The 23,026-nt window shown below is 40.3% G+C and overlaps 1 pseudogene; it reads left to right on the top strand.

The window, feature by feature from the left end:
• Positions 1–414: 414 nt before the first annotated feature.
• On the top strand, positions 415–21,846 carry LOC131894231 (electrogenic aspartate/glutamate antiporter SLC25A13, mitochondrial-like; annotated as a pseudogene).
• The last annotated feature ends 1,180 nt before the right edge of the window (positions 21,847–23,026 follow it).

Below are 23,026 nucleotides of genomic sequence, written 5' to 3'. Positions count from 1 at the left end.
CGTGTTTTGTTTCATTTTAGGGGCCCATTGTTTTCTTTCATTGATTTCCTTGTGGTCAAGAAGGCTGTAAGTCCCGAGCTTGGCAAAGGAGGATAACGGTTGGGAGGCAAATGCCAGCAAAATACAATGATGAATGTAAAAGACACTGTAATCATCAACCAGTCATTTTGCACGCCAACTAAAAAAATACGACGTTTGAAAAAGTTGTCTCCGGCGTGGTTAAACGTCAGGTGGGTTGGCCTCTGATCACCTACTGTAGAAAATTGGTAATTACACATTAGTTCTACACTGCTTTGAGATACACTTCTTTTAGATGACTACTGGCCATTCTTAAGACTCAGGAGCGTCTTTATCAAAGGTCTGGGCACTATTCTTTGAAAACGTAATTATCAAGAAATGTAGAAGGCTGGCGAGATGGCTCAGCTGGTAATGGCGGTTGCTGCCAAGCCTCATGGCCAAAGTTTGATCCCCAGGACCCAAACTGTGAAAGGAGAGAACTGACTCCTGTGGCTGTCTTCTGATCTCCACAGGGGAACAGGAGCATGTGCACATGCACACGTATACAATAAATAAATGGAGTAAGCAAAAATTTAAAGAAAGATAGCCCCTCATCTCTTAGTATGGTGAGTAGGAGTATAACTCCTAATGGACGTCTTGCTCCAACTTATAAAGCACATCTTAGCCTCAAGATATGTCTATTAAGATCACAAGCTTCTAGCTGCTTCTCCAAGAAATCAGGCTACCCTGCCTAGTGGCCTTTCTTTTTCTAGATTTAAAAAGTTGATAAAAAAAAAATGTATGCTACGCTATGGTCTTGAAGCGTCTCTTACCCTTTGTGATTTGGAGCAAGAGCAAGACAATTTTAATATGTAGCTTCCCTTTCATCTGGTGCCTCTCTGTTTTGTAACTTCTTACATGAAGGGTAGACCTCCCTGTGTCACGTGGTGTGGAGTGTCCCTCCTGCTCCAAGACTGTAAGAATGGGAAGCTCTGCTTTCCTGCAGTCCTGAAGGCTCACTCTCTTCAGGATACCATCATGCTCTCTCTCTTCAAGACTTCATCATGCTGCCTGTAGTGTAACTCAGTCACGAATTTTCTCACTGTTCTGGAGTTTGAAGGGCCTGTCTCCCCTTCAAGAGTTTCACCATGCTGTACTTGATGGCTGCCCCTTCTAATTGAAGCTCCTTCTGAGACCTGAAGGCTTAGTCTCCAACTTTGGGTCACAATACTGTAACTCCTAACAAGCTCTCATGGGTAATTTGTCTCAGCTTTCCTTTTCTCTCGTCACATCCTCTGGTTCTTTCTAATAAGCGCAGACAGTTTGCATTTGTTTTGGGTAAGGATTATTGGCAAAAACAGATGGGGAAGAATGTGGTTAGCCTCTGTCTTGGGGCAACATTCTGTAAGTTTTTCCTGACCATTATTTAACATGATGTGCTACGTTTTTGTGTTAACATCTGTTTCTGACCCATCAACTATCTTTTGAAAATAGCTTTAATTGATGTGTAACTGTGTCCATCTCTTCCAAGGGTTTTATTAACTTTTCAGCTTGTGCCGCCACCACCGCAGTCCAGACTTAGAGCAGTTCTCAAATCCTAGATATCATCCCCATTTGCAGTCAATCTATTCTATTTTCACTTTTAACCTTTTTGTTTTCCTGCATAGTTGGCAATTCTTAGCTGTCTGTTCATCTTTAAACCATGAAAGAGTTGATAGAATATGTACTGATGAATTCCTTTTGTTTATACTTTCTTGAAGGAAGTCTCCCCTGAATTGGAGTCCCATGAGCAAATCCCTCTGAGAGACTGGGCTTTGTTCTCTGGCAAGCTTGGTTTTAGGTTGAGCAGATTAAAGTAGCCACGAAATTGCCAGAGTCTAAAGGTTTTCACTTATGATCAGCAACACCTAGATTTTTCCCAGGAAAGTATTTGCATTTCAAAACCAACTTTAGTTTACTTGAGCTGGAGAAAAAGGTGTGTGTGTGTGTGTGTGTGTGTGTGTGTGTGTGTGTGTGCGCTTGTGCACGCATGCACGCATGTGTGTATATTTTTGTATGTGTGAAAGAGAGAGAGAATGAGGAAGAGGAAGGTTAGAAAGAGTAGGGAGAGGAGGAGGAGGAAAAGGAAGTACAATTGTTCTGAAGTCATAATTTCTATTATTTTGCTTATCCTCCAGCTCACAGCAAACCTGCTGTTCTACCTGGAAAAGTCAGTTTCACCACCACAGAGTACCATCTTACAGGTATTTTAACAAATTAAAATGATTTATTGGTTTATTGTTTCTTCATGTTTGTGCACCGTGTGCATGCAGTGCTCAGTGTCCAGGGTTGCCAGTAGAGGGTGACAGATCTCCTGGGACTGGAGGTAAGAGATGGTTGGGAGCCACCTTTTGGGTCTCCAGAGTGGAACCCGTGTCCTCTGAAAGATCAGCTAGTGCTCTTACCCCTGTTTCGTCTCTCTCCAGCCCCTTTTCACAAGTATTTTGATGCGATACCTTTGGTAGTTTTTGGTATCTTTATCTATTAATTTTAAATGAATACTAAAAATTATGTATTTTTTTGTTATATATAACATGTCACCTTGAATTATGTGGCTAAATTTGACTAATGAACATTTCTATTGTTTCATATACTTACTGTTGCCTTGGAGAAGAGAATCCTTAACATTTCTACTTGTAGGTCAGCGAAATAACTCGGAGGGTAAAACTGCTTGCTACCAGGCCTCACAAGCTGAATTGGATTCCCAGAACCCACATGGTAGAAAGAATCAACTCCCTCCTCTCATTTTTCTTTGATGTACAGACATTTGCCATGGCACACATGCACCCGCCCTCCCCAGCACACACTTCCGTAAAGTAAATAAAATGTAATTTTTTTTTCAGAACTTCAACTTGCTTGTCATTTGGGAAAGGACAATTAGAAATAGTCAAGATGACTGAGCTGGGCGAGGATTTGACGTATTGACAAAGTTCTTATGTAGAAAGTCCAAGGCTCTGGATATGATCCATAGCATTGCAAAGAAAATTGAAAAACGTCTGCTTACTTAAGCCAATCAATACTTTCTCTTACTATACCTCTTAGAAATGTTTCGCCTGTTGTATTCATCGCTGTGGGTTATTTTATTTTTTCTTTACTGTAATTTTACCATTTTCTACAGAAGGCAATTATATGTACTCTCTGCCATCCTGCTCTGCTTTCTGCTAAGAAATGAGAGCCGGATGGCAATTACTTTAATAGAGATGTCTCTGCTCAGTAATAGAGTGGACAGGCAGTTTTCTAGAGGTTGGATAAAATACCACGATGTGTTCTGAAAAGGGGTCCAGATAAAATATTTAGAATCCAAGTCTCATTGAAGATAATAGCTCAGGAAGATAAATGTAGCAATGGGGTTGCTTCTTCAGTAAGGACATTTATCTAGAAGAGAATGGGACCCAAACACCAGAATCTTCCTAGAAGACAAAGAGTAAGGTTTCTACACATTGGAGAGTCTGCTAGGAGAGTATCAGAAAGCGTATGTCCCTATTCTGACAGTAAGAATTAGCTTGGATAGGAGATATTTTGAATTGTCTGGAAAAACTAAAATTATAACTTGTTTCGTTGATTCTGTGATATACTTCCTGTTTTCATTTTTTTTAACATTTTCATATACCGATATGAACACAGCCCATGATGTCACACATTGAACAACATACTAGAGTTTAAAACTTCTTAGCAGAAGCTAAAGCATCTCTTTTGGAATGCATATTTATCCTCGTCTCAGAGAATTCATATAAGTAACTTTTCTGGAAAATGAGCAGCTCACTATTAGCAGCTGATGGCCCTGATGAGAGTCAGGGCCTGCCACGTGTGACAGCCGCTAGCGTGTGACAGCCGCTAGCGTGTGACAGCCGCTAGCGTGTGACAGCCGCTAGCGTGTGACAGCCGCTAGCAAGAGATCCTCTCAGCACTTCATGAGAAATGGAACAGTTGCTACAGAAAAGACATTTTTGACAGTGAGCACTTTGGGAGATGTCTTTGGGGGGCAGGAAATTAAAATCAACACAAAAACAGAAGACTTAACAGGTCTGAATATGAACCAAATACACAAATCTTAAGTGATCTGAGTGTCTCCATTTGTATAGGGGGGGTGATTTCCATTTTCCCCTTAATGATGGAATTATGAGATTGGTGTGTTTCTCACTGTGTATTTTTTTTACCTTTTTAAAGTCACACTGCAAGACAAGGGATATGCAGTTTTAGAAGACAGCTCTTCTCTATATTTCATTTATTTTTATGCATTCTCTTGTATTCTTTTTAAATATTAGAACTATGGAGAACAACCTTGTGATATGTTGTTCATGATTTCTGAGAAGCGTCATTTTCTTTTAGTAAGTGGAACATCCTAGACAAAGCATTGACTATCTTATACTTGTGTTGGATGCTGGGCCCTGATTCTATAACTCACAATTGTCTACTTTCTTTTAGAAGTACACACACTTTAGAAGTCTTTTGAGTGATGCTGGTTAACACCATTGGTTAAAGCATAAAACTAAAGAGGCAATTTAATGTGTCTCTTCCTGTGGGTGTCAATTTTCTTTATTTGAAATGCCAGTCCTAGAGGGCTCAGGCTTCCACACAGAAATGTGAGTTGGTGACATATTAGCTAATGGGCAGACACAGTAGAGAGAATGATGGAGGCCACCCATCACACTGCTGGTGTTTTAGTGGCAGCATTTTGTGTATGAACCATAGTGTTAAAAAGAAATTGTTTTGATTTACTTTCATTCCTGACTCCTTTATACTTCCAAGTAGTACAAAGAATGAGAAAACCCTAAGAATTTTCTATTTTCAAGGGCATTTTTACAAGCTGTATTCTACAGAAAAATCCTTTTTTCTTTCTACGAAGGCAAAAATCCTCTTTGTAACCTTTTTTTAAGTTGATGGACATGGTTTGTGTTCATATTTACCCTTGCGATAAATATTCCAAAATCACAGTGTGAAACAAATGTATTCTTGCAATTAAAAAAAAAGATTGTCTTAGGCATTGATGGTTGAAGGTGACAATCTTTGATGTTTGCCAAATCTCCAAGTCTTTTTATGATGGGAAATAAATGCAACTTGTTTTCATCTTAACTTGACAATGTCACCTTGTCAAAGAATTCTTTCTGAGATATTTGAAAAATTATATTACAATCATAGCAGAATTAATAAAACAAATCCCAGGGACTTTTCAAAGCTTTAGACTTCAAAGCTATGTCACCCACATGAAGGTGTGTGAAGTGGCTGGGCAAATGAGAGATAGTGAAGCTGTTCTCCATTAGCTTTGTGCACTGTATGTACTCCAGTGACCCCACAAGCCAATCAAGACATTGCTGCCGACACAAGGCTTTGTAGAGATGAACACTGAAGTCTGAGTTCTTCAACAGTAATACTGTTGATGTTTTAGACCAGATATACTCTTTGGGGGAGGTATCTTATGCACTGCAGGATATTGAAGGCATCCCTTTTCTCCACCTGGTAGATTCAGCCTGTTGTCGTCATCTGAAGGTTTCTCAGCGTCCAAGTGTTCCTAATGGGAGAGGGCACACAGTTGCTTCTGAGAAACACTGCAGTGTTGCCGTCATAAATCTAGGCTTAAGCAAGGTTGGGAAGAGCAGCACAGAGTCCTGGGAATTACTGTCTGTCTATCTTTAGTGGATCAGACTGAGACAAAGTGACATCTTAAAACATCAGACCTGTCTGGGGATATCTTTTGTGGCAATAAATTTTTGTTTTCCTATATTCTGTGAAAGGAAGAGGAGTTTTTTCTTTTTTTCAGAATGCAAGGTGAGAAAGACTGCTTTCTTCTGAGATTTCTGCCTTACGTGAAGGTCAGAGAAGATGTGAGAGGCTGTGTTAAGGGCTTGGATTCTGAGCTAGACTGGAGGTCTGAGGCCTAGTTCTCTAAGATCACTTGGGTGATCCCTTCAAAACTTTTACTTTTCTCATATCTGCGTTTTCTACCAATAACATAGGGATAATGATTAAGGAGTTGTAAGGATTAAAAGGGGATAGTACGTATGGTGTGTTTAGGACAGCACTCAGTGATTAGAAATGATGAATCGATGTTAAAAGGTGAAAAGAAATCATTTATAAGAAAAATGGAGACCTAAGTTGATTGGAAATTTTAAAAGCTCCTTAGTGTAATTAAGCCACATATATTTAACAAGCATTTGACAGTGACTGGTTTGGTACTCCTGTCATGTCTTCGATATGCCACAGATAAAGTTTGCTATACCGTAGGTGAAACCATGACCTTTCAAGTGGAGGAATTTGCTACAATTTCTTGATATAAAGTACTTGGCCCAGGAATAGACAGACATCAGCTGTATCTTCCATGTTAGAGACAGAAGTGTTGAAACTGTGTCTTCACTCACTATGACCACCGTCACGTGAATATTTTATCTTGTCTCAGCTCAGATATTCTAAATTTTTATTGAGCCCCTTTCATTTAGTTCATCAGAATGATGTGATGTGGTCAAGATTTCCAAACTGTTGGAGCACGAGCAAGCCTTATCAGAACACCAGAAGACCCATTTTATGATTCTTGGCAGGGCACAGAGCAAGAATAAACACAAAGAAATAACTGCCAGTAGCTCAAATCCTCTGAGCCTACTTAAATTTTTTTATTCAGAGATAGAAACACATAGAGAAATTTAGCTATAACCCGAAGCACTGTCTAACTGAAGCAATATAGTATTTTTATAGTTTAAATTAAAAAAGAAGTGGGTAGGAAGCATGCTGTTGTTATTTCCTATTATTGTGAGTCCAGGTCCTTGGGATCCTTGTTAAGACACATAAGTTTATGCTGAATTCCACTCCTTGTTGTTAGAAAGAAGTTAGTGTTGGGCTGGGAGGTGGCTCAGTGGTTAAGAGCACTGGGTGCTCCCCCAGGAGGACCTGGGTTAGATTCCCAGCACCCACATTATGGCAACAACTATCTGTATCTCCAGTTTCAGAGCATCTGATCCCTTCTTCTGGTCTTATGTGATCATGCACAGAGATGGATGCAGGCAAAACACCCCTCCACTTAACATAGAATAATAAAGTGAAAAAAATTGAAAAGAAGTTAGTTATTAAAAAAATCCCAACTTACATATGTAGCAAATCTCATCTGGCCGTTATGATTTTTACAGTAACAGTCTATTATCTCCTGCTTTAAGACCCTACAGCTAGTATGTGATTTAATTGCATAGAGCAAAAACAAACTGTCTGAAATATCTCATGTCTTGAGAGTATGACTTGAGAGAAGTTGTGTGTAGCATGACCTGGGCCAAGTTCATCAACATCTCTACAAAGACCCATTTTGGATCCCTCTTCTAGGGACATGGATTCTATACAGGATTGGGCACACTGAGATGCATTTCTTAAGGAAGCACTATGGAGAGACAGCTTCTGGTTTCAGTTATTCTACAACTATTTCAATGTGGTTTTGGAACTTACACAGGTAACATGGAAGCAGTGGGGCAGGACTGTTACACTTGTACCAACAGAAAGATGTGAGGCATAGTTCAGTTTATCAATCAGTCACACACACACACACACACACACACATCCGCTACAAATTGTGCTTCAGAAAATGTGCCCCTTCTTCCACACGTGCATTTATATTTAGGTTTCTCTAAACTAAAGTAAATATCCAAGTTACCATTTCTTACCATCTTTGAGTTAGTGGGAAATGTGCTGAGTCATGTTTAGCACAGTTTTCTTTCTTAAATGAGTTGTGTAAGAATACATACACTGCCTCTGAGCTGCGGGTTCACTGAAAAAAAAAGCTCGAATTCTTCTCACTGTTAGCCCTTCCTGGGTGTGCTTATAGATTCTTGAAAGGCGGGTAATTTCACTGCAGCTGTGCCAGGCAGACGTAGGCTTTGCTGAGCCTGGGGCCCTGGTCTGTTGGTCTGGCCTCAGATCTGATGTTGCTTACTTTTCCGTGTCCTATATTTCTCTATTAGAACATTTATCACAACAGAGAGGGTTTTGATTCTCTCTCTATTGCAACACCCTGCTGTTAATTATTATAAAAGTCTTTCTCAACTGCACTTTATAGCTTTAATTCCCCAGGTTCCTAATTTATTACCAAAGGTTTATTCTCTTTCCTAGCAGGCTCAGAGAATGCCAGCCCCATCACCAGCTCCCAGATTGGGCTTTGGCTTTCACTTTGAAATTTCTCCTGGCTTTGTGTTCCCCTTGTCTTTGCCTGGCAGTAAGACGTTGTTAGAGATAGCCCTGGCTTTTTGGCAGGGAAAGAACAGCTTCCAGGCTAAGTGATACCTGAAAAAAAATCTACCCACTGTGCTGAAGTCATTTCTTTCTGATGCTCCGAGTGCCAGGCCATCCAGAACCTTTGTGGCTACAGCAGCCCTGGGTTTAATTGCTTCGTGTGTTCTCCAAATGACATAAAAGGGAACAGGATGAAGCCGAATGGAGAAACCCAGGGTTTGATCTCCTATTTAGCAAGGAGACTTGAATGACAGTCTAGCTTTTCCCATTCTTTCTCTTTTTGCAGCAATTTTATTCTTGTCTCTATGTGCAATTTTCCTTTTCATTTTTTTTTCAAGTTTTAAATCTCTCATATGTTTCCTGAAGGAGACAACCCAGTCTATTTCTTTTACATAAAAGAATACAGAGAACGTGTGCGTGTTTGATCTCCCGAGTGGCTGCATTGTGGTGGATGCTGAAACAGACCGGGTTTGATCTTAATTCACACCTCTTGCAGAGGACAGGGAGATATTTTGCTGAAATAAACTTATGAAATGAGCGTAAATTAACAAGCATCACACCAGTACGAGATGCAGCAAAACAGGGCACTTAGTTTACAGTGTGCTCATCTTCATAATTGAGAAACACTGTTCCAACACAAAGGAGTATGCTATGACCTCAGAAATTAAGGAGGCCAATGTGATTTCTACTCTACTATTTTAAAAATGCCCATTGTTTTATTTTACCCTGGAAATAACTTGTTTTCATACTTCTATTGATGGACATGTATTTGGGATTTCTATTTTTAGTGTTAAAGGCTAGAAAGACCCTAGTGATGCATGCCTATGACCCCAATTCTTGGGAAACTGCAGCAGGAGGATCAGGAGCACAAAACCAGCCCCTGAGCTACATACAAAGACTGTCTCCAAAGTCAACCAACTAACTGACCGATCAGCTAACCAATCAACCAACCAACCAAACAAATAAACAAACAAACAAACGAACAAATAAATGCAAAATCAACTAGTGAAACAACTTAACTAGTCATGGTCTTCAGAACTGTATATTTGGAAGACAATTTGTTGAACTAAACTTTTATTTAATGAAGGGTCACTATCTTATTTATGTTTATTGAATTAATGTCTTCAGAGATTAAGAGAAACAAATTTAAATATTCACACTCTGTTTACCTCGGGTTTTACCACTTTGTCAGAAGGGGAACGAGATACTGTTGTTTGAATGTGTTTCAAAAGCAAAATGTATGTTCCCAAAGCATGATGTAGTTTTCACTTGAAACATTGAGAGAATCAAGTTATTTTCTATGGAGAACAATTGAATGCTTTCAAATGTTTCAGGGGCTGGGATTTAAGCTCAGTTTTGCTGAGGGCTGATCTCCAACACTGAAGACAATGATGAGGGAGTGCACACTGTAATCCCAGAACTCTAGAGGTGGAGGCAAGAGGATCAGAAGTTCAAGGTCATCCTTGAGCTGCACAGTGAGTGTGAGGTTAGCCTGGCATAAAAAGGTTCTGTGTTTTAAAAAACATGCAGACTTGGTGTTTTGAAGTGAATTTTTTTTTTTTTTTTTTTTTTAGAAATGATTAATTTGGACCCATTTAGCACAATATTCTTTTAATGACAAATTGTGAACCTGCTCATCTGGACCCATTTGACAGCTGTCTCTAAAATCATCTTAAGTGAAGTACAGACTAATTTAAAAAGAGAACTAGATGCCATTAGACTGCAAGCCTACCATCAACAACATCTGGTAAGCAAATGCCTTTGAGTGACACTTTAAAGACCGTTCAGTGAAGTCTGACGATAGTTAACACCTTGAATTCACAGTACAAATTTCAATATATCTTGAAGTTCCCAAGACATGTTATTTCTTGACTGCTCATGGGTACCTGATATTTGTGATGATGATTTTGATGCATTTGGAGACATTTTGAAGTTGTTTTTGCTGTATGATTTGAGATTTTAAATGTATCTGTGGAGTGTTGCGTCCACCACCAGAATGAATTTTCACCAGAATAAATTTTAAGATATTTTTACATTTCTGGAAAGCAATCTCAAACCAATTAGCAGTCGTTTTTCACTTTCCTCCTCTTCATCAGATTTCAGCAATCACTAATCAATTTTCTGCATCTCTAAACACAATTCTGTATATTTTATATAAATACAATCACATATTACATATCTATGTCTATATATTCTTGTGACTTCTTTCTTACAATCATTGTAAGATTCTCTCAAGGCTCATCCACATTGTGGAATGTGTTAGAACTTTCTTCATGTGTGGCTGTATAATACCCCCCCTAAATAGTTAAGATATATTCACTTTTTTTGTTCATTCTATGATTGGTAGGGACTTGACTATTTCTACTTTTTGCTTTCTTCATGTGTGGCTATATAATACCCCCCTAAATAGCTAAGCTATATTCACTTTTTTGTTCATTCTGTGATTGGTAGAGATTTGACTATTTCCACTTTTTGCTTTTATAGATTATGCTGTTATGAATATGTGCCAGTTTTTGACTGGACATTTTCATTTCTCTTGAATATATGCTTGAGAATGGGGTTCAGAATATAAGAGCCCGTTTCATATTTTGAGAGGTTGCCAAACTATTTTCTAAAGTGGATAGATTTAACTTGTTTCCAATTTTATTGTACCTCTACTTTCAAAAGGGATTCAGGTCAATTTCATCTAAGTGCTGGAGTTGACATTGTGATTCCTCTGTGTCTTTAAGATGATCACATTGCTTCAGCTCACAAGTGTGTGCAAACAATTACAATAATTGGAAGTTACAATACAATTGAGTAGTGCATGCTCACAAGTTTGTGTTCATGTGTGGTGTATGTGTGTATGTATGATATATATGGTGTGTTGTATAAGCACATGAGTGTACACATTACGTCAAGATCAGATTAAAACATCAGCTGCTTTACTCTACTGCTATCTGTCTTATTGCCTTGAGTCTCTCACTTAACTAGTTGCTCACTGTTGAAGCTAGTCAGGCTGGGGCTATCTACCTGTTTCCTTCTCTCCATCTGGGGTTATAGGTACAGTCAGCCTTTTTACATCATGGATGTTGGGGATTTGAACTAAGAGCTTCATACTTATACAGCAAGTGTTTTACCCACTGATCCATCTCTTTAGACTTCTTCCCTATTACATGGCTTTTAATGCAAGATGATACTGTAAGTACTTAGAATCTCGTTAGAGCTTATTGCTCTATGTGCTCAACTACCCTCAAATGGTGAAGGTTAGCATTGCCTCAGCAAAGACTTAAGGCTGCAAACAGATCTTGATCATTCTCTGTAAAAGAAGCAGTTGAAGATGCTATCCAGGGATATTTTATAGTTTGCTTTGTCTGTATGCCACTGTGCCTTATGAGAAGATAAAATAAAGCTTGAGGATTGTTAGTAAGTGTGTGAAATACTCAGAAAGTTAAAGCCAGAGCTGGGCAACATGGAAGAAACTTTCTCTGAGCTGAATAACATCTGTAGAGATGAAGGGAGCTAACAGAGCCAATGGACTGTGTAAACTCTGAGGTATTACGGTGACTAGTGGCTTTGAATGATCTGAACAACTTTGAAATACTTATTCTGGATAGACCACTGTGGTGGTCCCTGCGGCTTCCTGGAGAGGGCTTCAGGTACTGACTGTTCATGAAGGCATGGGAGGCTTCCTACTTTCCAGTCACGGAGGAGCAGTTCTCTGAATAGCACGAGGCTCCAGGGACCCAGGGCCAGCTGTCTTAGACAGCTTGGAAGCGTCACCTGGGGCTACTGCTGCCATGAGGAACCACTGATGAGAATAGTCTAGGGAGGACTTTCTCCGAGAATAGTCTGCAAAGCCATTGCCCTCAGCATCTTCTCCTGGGATAAGAATTTTAAGTAACAATTCGGAGAGCACTTAGTTCAATGCTATTGTCCAGCCTCCGCCAATTGAGCAAGTCACTTCGAGAAAAAAGTTGCTATCTATTTCTCGTAATTCCCACTTGACTTTCATTTTTTAATAAAGATAAACACTTGACTTTTATTTTGTAATCATTTTTTTTTCTGTATCAAAACCAACCAATTGATGACTTATTTAGAAAACACGCATGGATACTGTTCCCCCTCAAGACTATAATGGAGAAAGTCGTGGTTGTTTAAAGTTGATGTACTAGTGCTTGTGAGCTACAGTAGTAGAAGGTAAGGATGCTGCTAAATCCTGAAATGCTCAAGATTGTCACTCTCTCAGTAGACACATCCAGCCTCACTGTCAGCAGTACTGGAAGAACACAAGAAGCATTAACATGTAAGAAAATAAAAACGTCCACAAAAGTTTAGTTATGACGACGTATTTGTCTACTTTGAAAGTAAACTGTTGATCCTGTTATGGGTTGGGAAAAATGGAACGAAAGGAAACTAGATGAACCGTGAAGGATCTTAGAGCCATCAATTTTGGTCTCGTTTCTAAGACTTCTGGTCTACAGGGTTTGAGGAAGGTGACTCATTCTTTCTGAGCTGTGATCCTTTCATTATGGAGTGGAAACACTAGCTACTTTCCAAGACTGAGAACTTGGACTTTCTATTTAGGATTAGTGAAGTGGTAAAATGAAACGTCACGTAGGATCCACTGACGCTAGTTTTTTTTTTTTTTTTTTTCCATGATGAAGTCTGAGAGTTACAATTCTGCCTGGGAGTGCAGAAACAGGATTGTTTCCTCTGCCTATTAAGGAAGTAAAAGGTAGAAAAGATATGACTGTACGGGGAGCCCTGCTGTAACTACCCTACAATACCAGAGAACTCAGGATCCCTCTCAGAGTATTTAGTCTCATTAATGAAAAACAGAATGGATTCATAAGGAACCTCAAGCAGAATTTAATAGAAACACCCTGGGACAGACAAGCTCTATGTCTCACAGCTGCCAAGAGTAGAGAAAGAGAATGGAAAAGAGGATGAAAAAGCAACCTATGCTATTCCGATAAACAGGTATAAAGGTTAGCCACGTGGTGGAGAGGGGAGCTGTAGAAAGAGACTGAGAAGCCCAAAGTACTAGGGAATTTAAAAGCATATGTAGGCTCTGGCAAACAACAACAGCAACAATAAAAAGCAAAGACCCAGGAAGGGATAGGAGCAGAACTCAGGAGAATCTCATGGTGGCCTGGGGACTGGACTAGGGGTTCTGGGAAGAAAAAGCACATTTTTTAAAAGTCAGTCATCCTTTCTAGGGGTGGTCTTGTAGCTGGGTCCATGACATGCCCAAGGTAGATTTCTTCTTAAGGGAGGAGACAAGGGTGAGTCTCCACTTAGAGGGAGATTTGATTATTTACTGTAACAATTGCAGTTGGAAGCTCTGAGACATTTTCAAATAAGAAATCTCTTAATCTATGAAGAAAATGAGATGGTAGCAGAGCCAGCTGTGAAGATTCTGAATAGGTTCTTCAGTTTCAATAGTTTTATTTGTACACATGATACAAAACAAGGACGAAATATACTCAGGAAAGAGTATATCTCTTCTCATTTTTCTTTAGGCCTCAAATCTCTTACTGGAGCCATTTCCTTTCTGATCCAATCTATGTATTCTTTGTGTGGGGTGGGCAGACACAGAGAGACCATTGGTTATTGTGTGTCTTCTTTAGGTCACTCTTTATTGGAGGATTTATTAAAGCAACACTACATAGTAAAAAAGGAGGTTTATTTTGGGAGTAACTTACAACAAGTAAACGAATAGGTTACAGGATCCAGGAGAGGTGAAGTGCAGTCCAGCGGTGTTCTCTGGAGAACTCTGCTGGGTATGCACATCTGGATCTCCGTCTTAAGGACTCCTGTCTCGGCCTTACCTCAGGGGCAGGCCATAGGGAGGCATGGCAGTTACCAGAAGCCTCACTGGGGGTAGTACTTCCAGTTCAAAGCTGGAACATAACCCACTACAACTCTTCACCTTTTCTTTTGAGACAAGGTCTCTCATTCAACCCAGTGATCACTGATTGACTACACAGGCTGGCTGGCAAGCCCCGGGGATCTGTCTATCTCTCATCCTCTGCCCCAACCACTCTGTATTAGGGTTATAGACATGCGTGATCATGCCTGACTTTTTAAAATGGATATTAAGGTCCAGAACTCAGGTCTTCATACTTGCACAGCAAGTACCGTACCAACTGAGTCTCAGGCCCTCTGGTGTTTTGTTTCAGATTAAAAAAGTCTTGCTATTCTGACTGAAAATATCCATGTTAAGAACACAGTTTTCATGATGCCCTACGACCAAAGGCAAGCAAAAGTAAGTGATGAGAAGCACAATTTTCCAGGCTGGATGTCAGGGAGCAAATCCAACAGCACCAGGATGATGGAACTAGGATGAAGATAGAACAGTAGAGGAAGGAGCATTGCTAGAAAACAGAAGGATGCATTTGGATTCAAGTCTGTGGTGTGTGTGTGTGTGTGTGTGTGTGTGTGTGTGTGTGTGTGTGTGTGTGTGTTTTACACTGGAGACAAATACTCTCAGAGATCAGGAGAGGATTATCTGTGGTCCAGAATAGAGGATAATGTAATAGCTTAGCTGAAGATGGAACATACTAGATAAATAAGGAAAAGGTGGTCTTAGGGTCTGGCCTTGAATTTAAATGTGATGGTAACATGAATGAGTGATGTCTTTGCTCATTCTTTTACTGCTGTGACAAAATACCTGGCCAGAGCTACTTGAAGAAGGAAGAGTTCAGTTTGAGGGTGCAGGAGCCTGGGACAGCTGTTCATTCACACTGCATGTGTAACCAGGAGGCAGGAAATGGTGAAGGGTCTTGCTCAGCTGGCTTTCCACTCTTTAGACAGTCTGGGACTCCAGATTGAGGAGTGGTGAAGCCTTTATTTAAGATGGATATTCCCACCTCACTAAACCTTATTTAGGATATCCTTTATAGACAAGCCTAGAGGTGTGTCTGCAAGGACGTTGTGTACACTATCAAGTCAGCAATCAATATTAGACATTACAAGTGATAAACAAAACAAAACAAAACAAACAAAAACGTCAAGATCTCCATATATTCCGGAACTAGCTGAGGACTATTAGAACATATTTGATATTTTTCTCAAGTGCACAATCGTACATTCCAGACTCCCTTTGAATTATATGGCTATTAAACCTACTAAAACTAGGCAATCATGGTCAGAATGGAGAAAATGAAGGAAATGGAGAAATTTGGGTCAAGAAAGAGATATAAGGGGCTGGAGAGATGGCTCAGCGGTTAAGAGCACTGACTGCTCTTCCAGAGGACCGGGGTTCAATTCCCAGCATCCACATGGCAGCTCACAACGTCTGTAATTCCAGTTCTGGGGTGCCTGACACCCATGGCAAAACACTAGTGCACATAAAAATGAAAATAAGAAAGAGATACAAATATTTTCCCTTTTTATGCCCATTGTTGACAAACTAGGGGACTCCTGACCTGATAGCATAGGAAAACCTATGGGGATTCAAGGGATGATTTGTTGCTGTATTCCTAAACAGGTGTTGGCACGAATGTGAGATGGTTCTGAGGAGGCTCGTGTTACGGTACACTTGGACCTTCACTAATAGTAGTACTGTTTTGGATAGGTGTGGAACCATGAAGAGGAAGTCTATTGGAGGAAATATGTCACTGGGGGAGGGCCTTGAGGCTTACAACCTCGTTTCATTTCCTGTTTGCTCTGCTTCCTGGTTGTTAATGTTTGTGACCAGTTAGTCACCTTACGCTTCTGCTGCCTTGCCTGTTCAGGCATGATGGACTGTATGCATCCCCTCAAACTTAAGCCAGAATAAACGCTTCCTCTTTAAAGTGTTCCTGGTCGAGTATTTTGCTACAGCAAACGAGAACGCAAACTAATACAAAGTGTATGCCAAGGTTAGATTAGTTCGCACCTCCAAACCTTGGGTTTCATCCATATAATGTTGTCAGCCAGAGTATATAATGGAACAGCTTGGCACCTCTTATTTTCAGGTCATTTATGCTTAGTCATACACATGAAATACATGTCAAAGGTTAGGGTGAATCGCTGCCCACACCACTGTTGGGACTGGAAGTGTGACGCAGGAGTTCGAGTGAACCCAGGAGCAGATCCCTCAGCTGCCCACACCCAGGCAGAAGCATGACAGCTGCCCCAAGGTGGCCTTAACCGAGAGAGCAGATCCAGCTGAACTCAGAACAATATTTTTGAAGTATATTTTTGAAAAAAAAGGTGATTTTTTTTTTTTTTTTTTTTTTTTGGTCTCCAGATGACTTTGTCACTGGAATCTGAATATTTTGGAGAAAGATGAACCAATTCAAAGACTGTGAAACTTTTAAGTAGTGTGGTGGATCAGACCAAAGATTGGTTAATATCCTTCTAATAATCCATAGCATTTGAGTCTGAAGGGACTCTCGCCAGCCCGAGCATGGCAAACAAAGCGCTGGCATGCCTTGCCCTTTTCTCCCATTCCCCTGCCTTGCTAAGAACCTGTAGATTACATTCCTAAAACTAGCCCCCAAGAGCTACTTCCTTATTTGGTCACTTCTTTAGGCTGACTACCGAGGTCTAGCTAGCAAAGTACTGAAGTTCAGCAATAAAAAATCCCCTTTGATTCACCTAATTAACATGCCCAATTAAAATTCAACACCTCATCCTAACACAGGGTTTCCCGTTTTACATTTTCCTGTGGGCCACATCTGTCTTCTCTCCATCCAGAGGCAGCTCTTTCCCCTTTCCTTTCCTCTCCCTTGTTCCCTTCCCATTCTCCCTCTTCCTCTATCGCCTGTCTTTGTCCCTTATCCCTGCCCTCCTTTGTGCTGAGAACTTCATCTTGGAGTGTTTTGAGCTGACTCTGAGGTCTTCTACAGAAACTGTCCTGTGTGTGCCAGATGCCTTATTCATGGTGGCCTTCTAGCCATTTGACAAAGCTACTAAAGGAGAGGTTGCTTCTGGGGATGTTAAGCAAGATTTTGGACAGACTACAATTCATCAACATGTTCCATTTCACTGGGATTCAGAATTTGTGAGTTCTAACTACGTTTTGGAAAAGAAAGAAAAAGACATCTTACGTTTGCAGAGCTCACTCACTTTTTCCTGGAAATACAGTTAGAGCATGCGAAGCAGTCTTTGTCCAACGTGGCGATGCCCAGACTGGAAGAGTCACAGCCATTGAGTTCTGAGACATTATGGTGACCGTCTACCCCTATGTCTTGACTCATTTTGTTAAAGAATGCCTGGAGACATGGTATGCCATGGAGTTAGTTTCTCCTATTTTAATTCATTTGATTTGCTCCTTAACGACATGTAATTCATGAGAATGATCTATAGCATTCTGGCTGGCAGCAGGAAAGATGTGGAGGTGACTAAGGAGTAGTTGGTTACACCCTTGGAAGTTGACATCTTGTTTCAGCTAGCAGATTTATTTGAGCCAGGGGAACATATGACCTTAGCAGACACTGAGCACGCTTCCCTTGAAGAAAGAACTTTATCCTTCAGCTTGACTGAGGCCCAGAGGCAGCAGAAGGCCTCAGATGATATAGCTCGGCCACTTGTACAGCTTGCAGAGTCAGCCTACAAGTTTACTCTGAGTTCTGTTACACAAGCAGTTGGGATCACTGCTGTGTATCTTGTGAAGACTCAACTCTTGCAAAGACTTGGTCTTGTAGAGAATCGAATGGGGAGTCAATGATCAACTGGCTCCTTTGTGGGAGAGCACTCGTGTAAAAATAGCTTTGACTGTTTTCAGAAAATGCTGTGCTATGAAGGCTTCTTTGCACTGCCTAGAGGTTTGCTGCCACTGTTACTGGGAGTTACCCTAGAGAAAGCCATAAAACTTACAGGGAATGATTTTGTGAGTGATGAATTTGTGCATGAAGATGGCTCAGTCCACTTGCAGCAGAGATTTTTGCAAGAGGCTGTGGAGGAGGCTCCCAGGGGATTTTCACAAATCCTTTAGAAACTGTCAAGATTTGATTGCAGGTGGCTGGAGAGTTCACCACTAGCCTTGGAGTCTGTGCTCTGTCTGTGGCGTGAGATCTGGGGTTCTTCGGCACCTACAAAGGTGCCAAAGCATGCTTTCTGTGGGACATTCCTTTCTTGGCCATCTACTTTCTGTGCTATACCCATGAGAAGACCTCCATTGCAAATGAAGACGGGCAGATCAGTCTGGGAAGCCTGCTCATAGCTGGTGCTATAGCTGGTGTGCTGTAGGTGGAATTTTCCATCTAGACTGCCAATCAGCTCTTTCCCACCAGTCATTCCCCCAATAACCACATAGAGATTTGTTATTAATAATAAATGTTCTGCTAATGCTTAGACTTGTCTCCAGCCAGCTCTTACAACTTAAATGAACCATTTCTATTAATCTATATGCTGTCCTGAGGCTTATTTACCTCATCTATGTACTTTTCATGCTTCTTCTTTTGCATATAGCTCACCTGAGACTCCTCCAACTCAACCCTCCTTCTTCCCAGAGTTCTCTCTGCTCCCAAAATTCTGCCTAGCTATTGGCCATACAGCTTTTTATTGACAATGATTGGCCATTGGCAGTGCATAGAAAGATTATTCCACAGAATTTCCCCCTTTTTGTCTAAAAAGGAAGGTTTTTAACCTTGACATAATTAAATTATATATAACAAAAACAGTTATCAAGTAAGAATTACAGTCACAATATCTAGTCTATTTGTATTTGGCAATATTAGAGAAAACACTCTATTATCTATCTTATCTTTGTGAGTCACAAGTTTTATACTTGATTTACCTTTTATCATAACTAAGGAAAACTCGTTTAACTATTCAGTCTTTAACTCCATCAAAGATCCCAGAAGGAGTGTAATGTTACCTAATGACAAGGACATCTGGCTGCCTGGACAGTCACCCAAAGTTCCTCTGTAGTGTTGGTGCATCCATCTTTGGCCTAGAGGCCTAGAATATCTGGTAGACTTTTTTTTTTGTGAAGCAGGAGTTTTGAAGGACTGTCTCATCTTTTCTTGACAAAATTTGGCAGTCATTTTCTTTTGCATCCTGCTGGTCCAGTCTGGACAGTGTACTGACAGCAATTGAAGCAAACTCCTTATGGAGTTCCTTCGATGCCCATCAGCTTTTCAGAAATAAATTGGGCTGCCATGAGCAGATATGTCTCACTGTCCAGAAAAGCCTTATATTTTTAACACAATTTAAATGTCATATTCTGTAGGTCTTTGAAGTGCTTGAAGACCATCTTTTTATCTAAATAAATCTGTTTAACCTTAAAAACGTATCTAACATGACTATAAGTTTGATTATCATATATGACTATTATCCTGTATTTCTTAATTATACATTGTATTTTAAATGAGCCACATAAGTGCAATACCCCAAACAAGAGAAGAAACATACATACAGTATAACAAAAATAACTTTGAATTTGTATCAATCTAAAAAAATTCATAGCAATGTAAAATTTTTTGAGATTAATAGTTGCTTTTGGGAATAAAGTAGATGCAATAATCGACCTTTTCTACTAGCATTCCTATATCCCCCCTTTTTTCCTTTAGAAAGAGATCTTTGAATTTAACTCCTTTGTCTAGCTTTTTCCCTGTCTATGACCAATAGCAACTTGTAACCAACCCTCCTTAATTGATGACAAACATCCACAACCCATCTTTTGGGAATGTGGATGTTATTGTTGTTGTTGTTGTTGTTGTTGTTTTGACTGCTTGCTGTTGTCTGGGGCTGCTGGCATCTTTGAGGAGGAACCTTGAGAAAATGAGGATAACTGTTAAGTCGTGGCTGGAGTATTCTGTGAAGCTGGGTCATCTCAGCCAGCAGCCTTGAAGCTATTTTGGATGTTGGATCACCTGGACCATCCATTTTCATTGGTGTTTGGTCACCTTTCTCTGAAAATACATAAACTTTTAAAAGTAACACACATATCTCCCCTAATACAAGTGCAGACAAGTCAGTCAAAGATGCTTTTTTGTTTTATGTTTGAGCTGGTAAAATAAACATCCTATGTCTTGTAGTTCTATTAGGTTTCTTTCTTTATGTCTTAGTCAAGATTTTTGGTGGTTCTTCCATGATCAAACCTGATTTTTTTTTTTTTTTTTTTTTTGGTTTTTTTCGAGACAGGGGTTTCTCTGTGTAGCTTTGTGCCTTTCCTGGAACTCACTTGGTAGCACAGGCTGGCCTCGAACTCACAGAGATCCGCTTGGCTCTGCCTCCCGAGTGCTGGGATTAAAGGCGTGCGCCGCCACCACCTCCCGGCTCTGATCTTTTTTAACCCTGAAAGAATTCATAGCCTTTTGTTTTCTGTGGTAAGAAGAGCATAACCTCTTCCCCAAAGCAACATACCCTTTGACTTTCATCTTGAATTCAAGACATTTCTAAAATATATAGGTTGGTTTAATTTAGCAGTTTCTATAACCCGGTGTCTCTCAGCACCTATTATTTGCTCATTAGCAATCAAAAAAATTCAAAGATAACATAATTACATACAGGATCCAGACTTTCTGTGAATTTCACATCTCTACATGGCTTATTTTTTGTATTACTTTACTTTCTTTAAAGACTTTACTCTTTTATTTTTAAATAATTTGTTTATTTTTTATGACTATATATCTTTTTTATTGTTAAACACTGTAACCTGTTTAGAGTTTTTTTTTTCTTTTTCGATCAGAACCTGCTTTACTGAGTATCTGTAACCTTTTCTGTCTGCATGAGAAAATCTTAAACCACCTCACAGCTTAGCTCATGGTGAGCTGGCAGCTCATGCGTGAGAGACTGTGGGAACAGGCTGCCATGTTTGGCTGTTTTTTTACGGGTTTGGAACCTATATTTTTTAAGCTTTCTCAGGTCTCATGTGGAAATAAGTGTTCCACATTGGGTGCCATTTGTAGGTGGAGTTTTCTGTCCAGATCATCAATGAGCTCTGTCCCATCAGCTGCTCCCCAAATAACCATACAAGGACTTATTTTTTTATTATAAATGCTTAGCCAATAGCATAGGCTTATCTCTAGCCAGCTCCTATAACTTAAATGAACCCATTTCTATTAAACTATGTGCTACCCTGAGCCTCATTTATCTCATCTATGAACTTCCCACATTGCTTCTTCTGAATCTGGCTCAAAGCTCCTCCAACCCCACCCTCTTTCTTCCTAGCATTCTCTCTGCCCTGAAAATCCTGCCTAGCTAGGGACCAATCAGCTTTTTATTAGCAATGAGAGCAACAAGTCTTTGCAGTGTACAGAAGGATTATTCCACAGCAGTAGTGATTCCTGCTGATGTTATTAAGTCTAGATTATAGGTGGCTGCTCAGGCTGGCCAAACCACATACATGGTATAAACTGCTTCAGAAAGATGCATGGGAAGAAAGCCCAAGAACTTTGTGGAAAGGAGCTGGTGTTCATGGGTTCTGATCCTTGTTCACGCTTGGTGTCCTTGCTCACTTATGAATTGCTGCAGTGATGGTTGTACATCAATTTTGGAGGAGTAAAGCCTGTGGGATCTGAGCCTATTATTCCTAAATTCCGGATTACTCTTCCTGCTCCCAATCCTGACCACATTGAAGGTTATAAACTGGCAAATGCAACATTATAACAGACTGAAAACAAATTTAGAATTTATCTACCTCTCTTCAAACCATCAGCATCTATCTCAAAAGTGACTGATGAGGGTTGAAAGGAACAGGCAAATATCATGACAGCCTGCCCTATTAACTCAGTTAAGAACTAGGCCTTGGTCCTTGGTTATTTGAACTAAGCAAGCAGTTTCTAAGGAAGAGCCATGAACAAAGGACAATTAATCTTCAACATCCCTGACAGCAAGGACGAGGAGTCCTGATGGCCTAAGCCATAATCAGCTCAAGATGGTAACCAAATGAAGATAAAGCCTGGGACTTGTCCGGCCTGGCCCCCAAAATGGAAAACTGTAGTCCTGACCACCCCTTGACTAGCCTTGGCCAATTAAAATGTACTAGTATGACTGCCACTTGCTTAAGTTAATCATATTCTAAAGTGACCTAACTGCTTTAGGACCTCCCCTTGGCTATGCTTAAAAAGAGTTCACACATCCCTCTCTGGGTCTTCACCATTTTGCCTTTGTGTGGGATGACAGTCCCCAGCATGCTAGAATAATAAACACTCTTGTTGACTATGTACATGGATGGTAGTCTTTTGTGGGACTTCTCCAGGAAGCTAATAGGGGCCTGTAGGAGGACTGACCTAGGATGTGTGTAGATGTACCTGTCTTATTAAATAAGAAACATGGAGCCAATACAGAGATGAAAGCCAAGAGGTCAGAGCAATAGCTAAGAGCTAAAAACCTTACCCTTCACTGTCGCTGTTGTCCTACCTCTCCGAAAGAGACCTACTTCCTGTGTGTCTGTCTTTTTTATAGAGTTTCTGTCCTGCCTTCTCATTGGTTGTAAACCCAACCACATGACCTCCTAGTCACTGCCTGTCTGTACAGACCTTCCCAGGTCTTCTATGGTTGGTATTGAGATTAAAGGCATATGTCTCCAATGCTGGCTGTATCCTTGAACACACAGAGATCTGCTTAGCTCTGCCTACCAAGTTCTGGGATTAAAGGCATGCACCACCACCGCCCAGCTTTTGCTATGGCTTGCTAATAGCTCTGACCCCCGGGCAACTTTATTTATTAACATACAAATCATACTTTAGTACAAATAAAATATCACCATGGATGTGGCTGTAAAATGGTTTATACTATAATAATTCCATCTCTGATTGAAGCATGGCTTCACCCTTCTGTATCTGTTTCATTCAAAATTAGGTCAAAGCTTTTTTTTCCCCCTCTCTCTTTCAAAACAGGGTTTCCCTGTGTAACAGCTTTGGCTATC

This window comes from Peromyscus eremicus, chromosome 17, assembly GCF_949786415.1.
Source record: "Peromyscus eremicus chromosome 17, PerEre_H2_v1, whole genome shotgun sequence".
Lineage (NCBI taxonomy): Eukaryota > Metazoa > Chordata > Mammalia > Rodentia > Cricetidae > Peromyscus > Peromyscus eremicus.
This window is presented reverse-complemented; position numbering and strand designations above follow the sequence as displayed.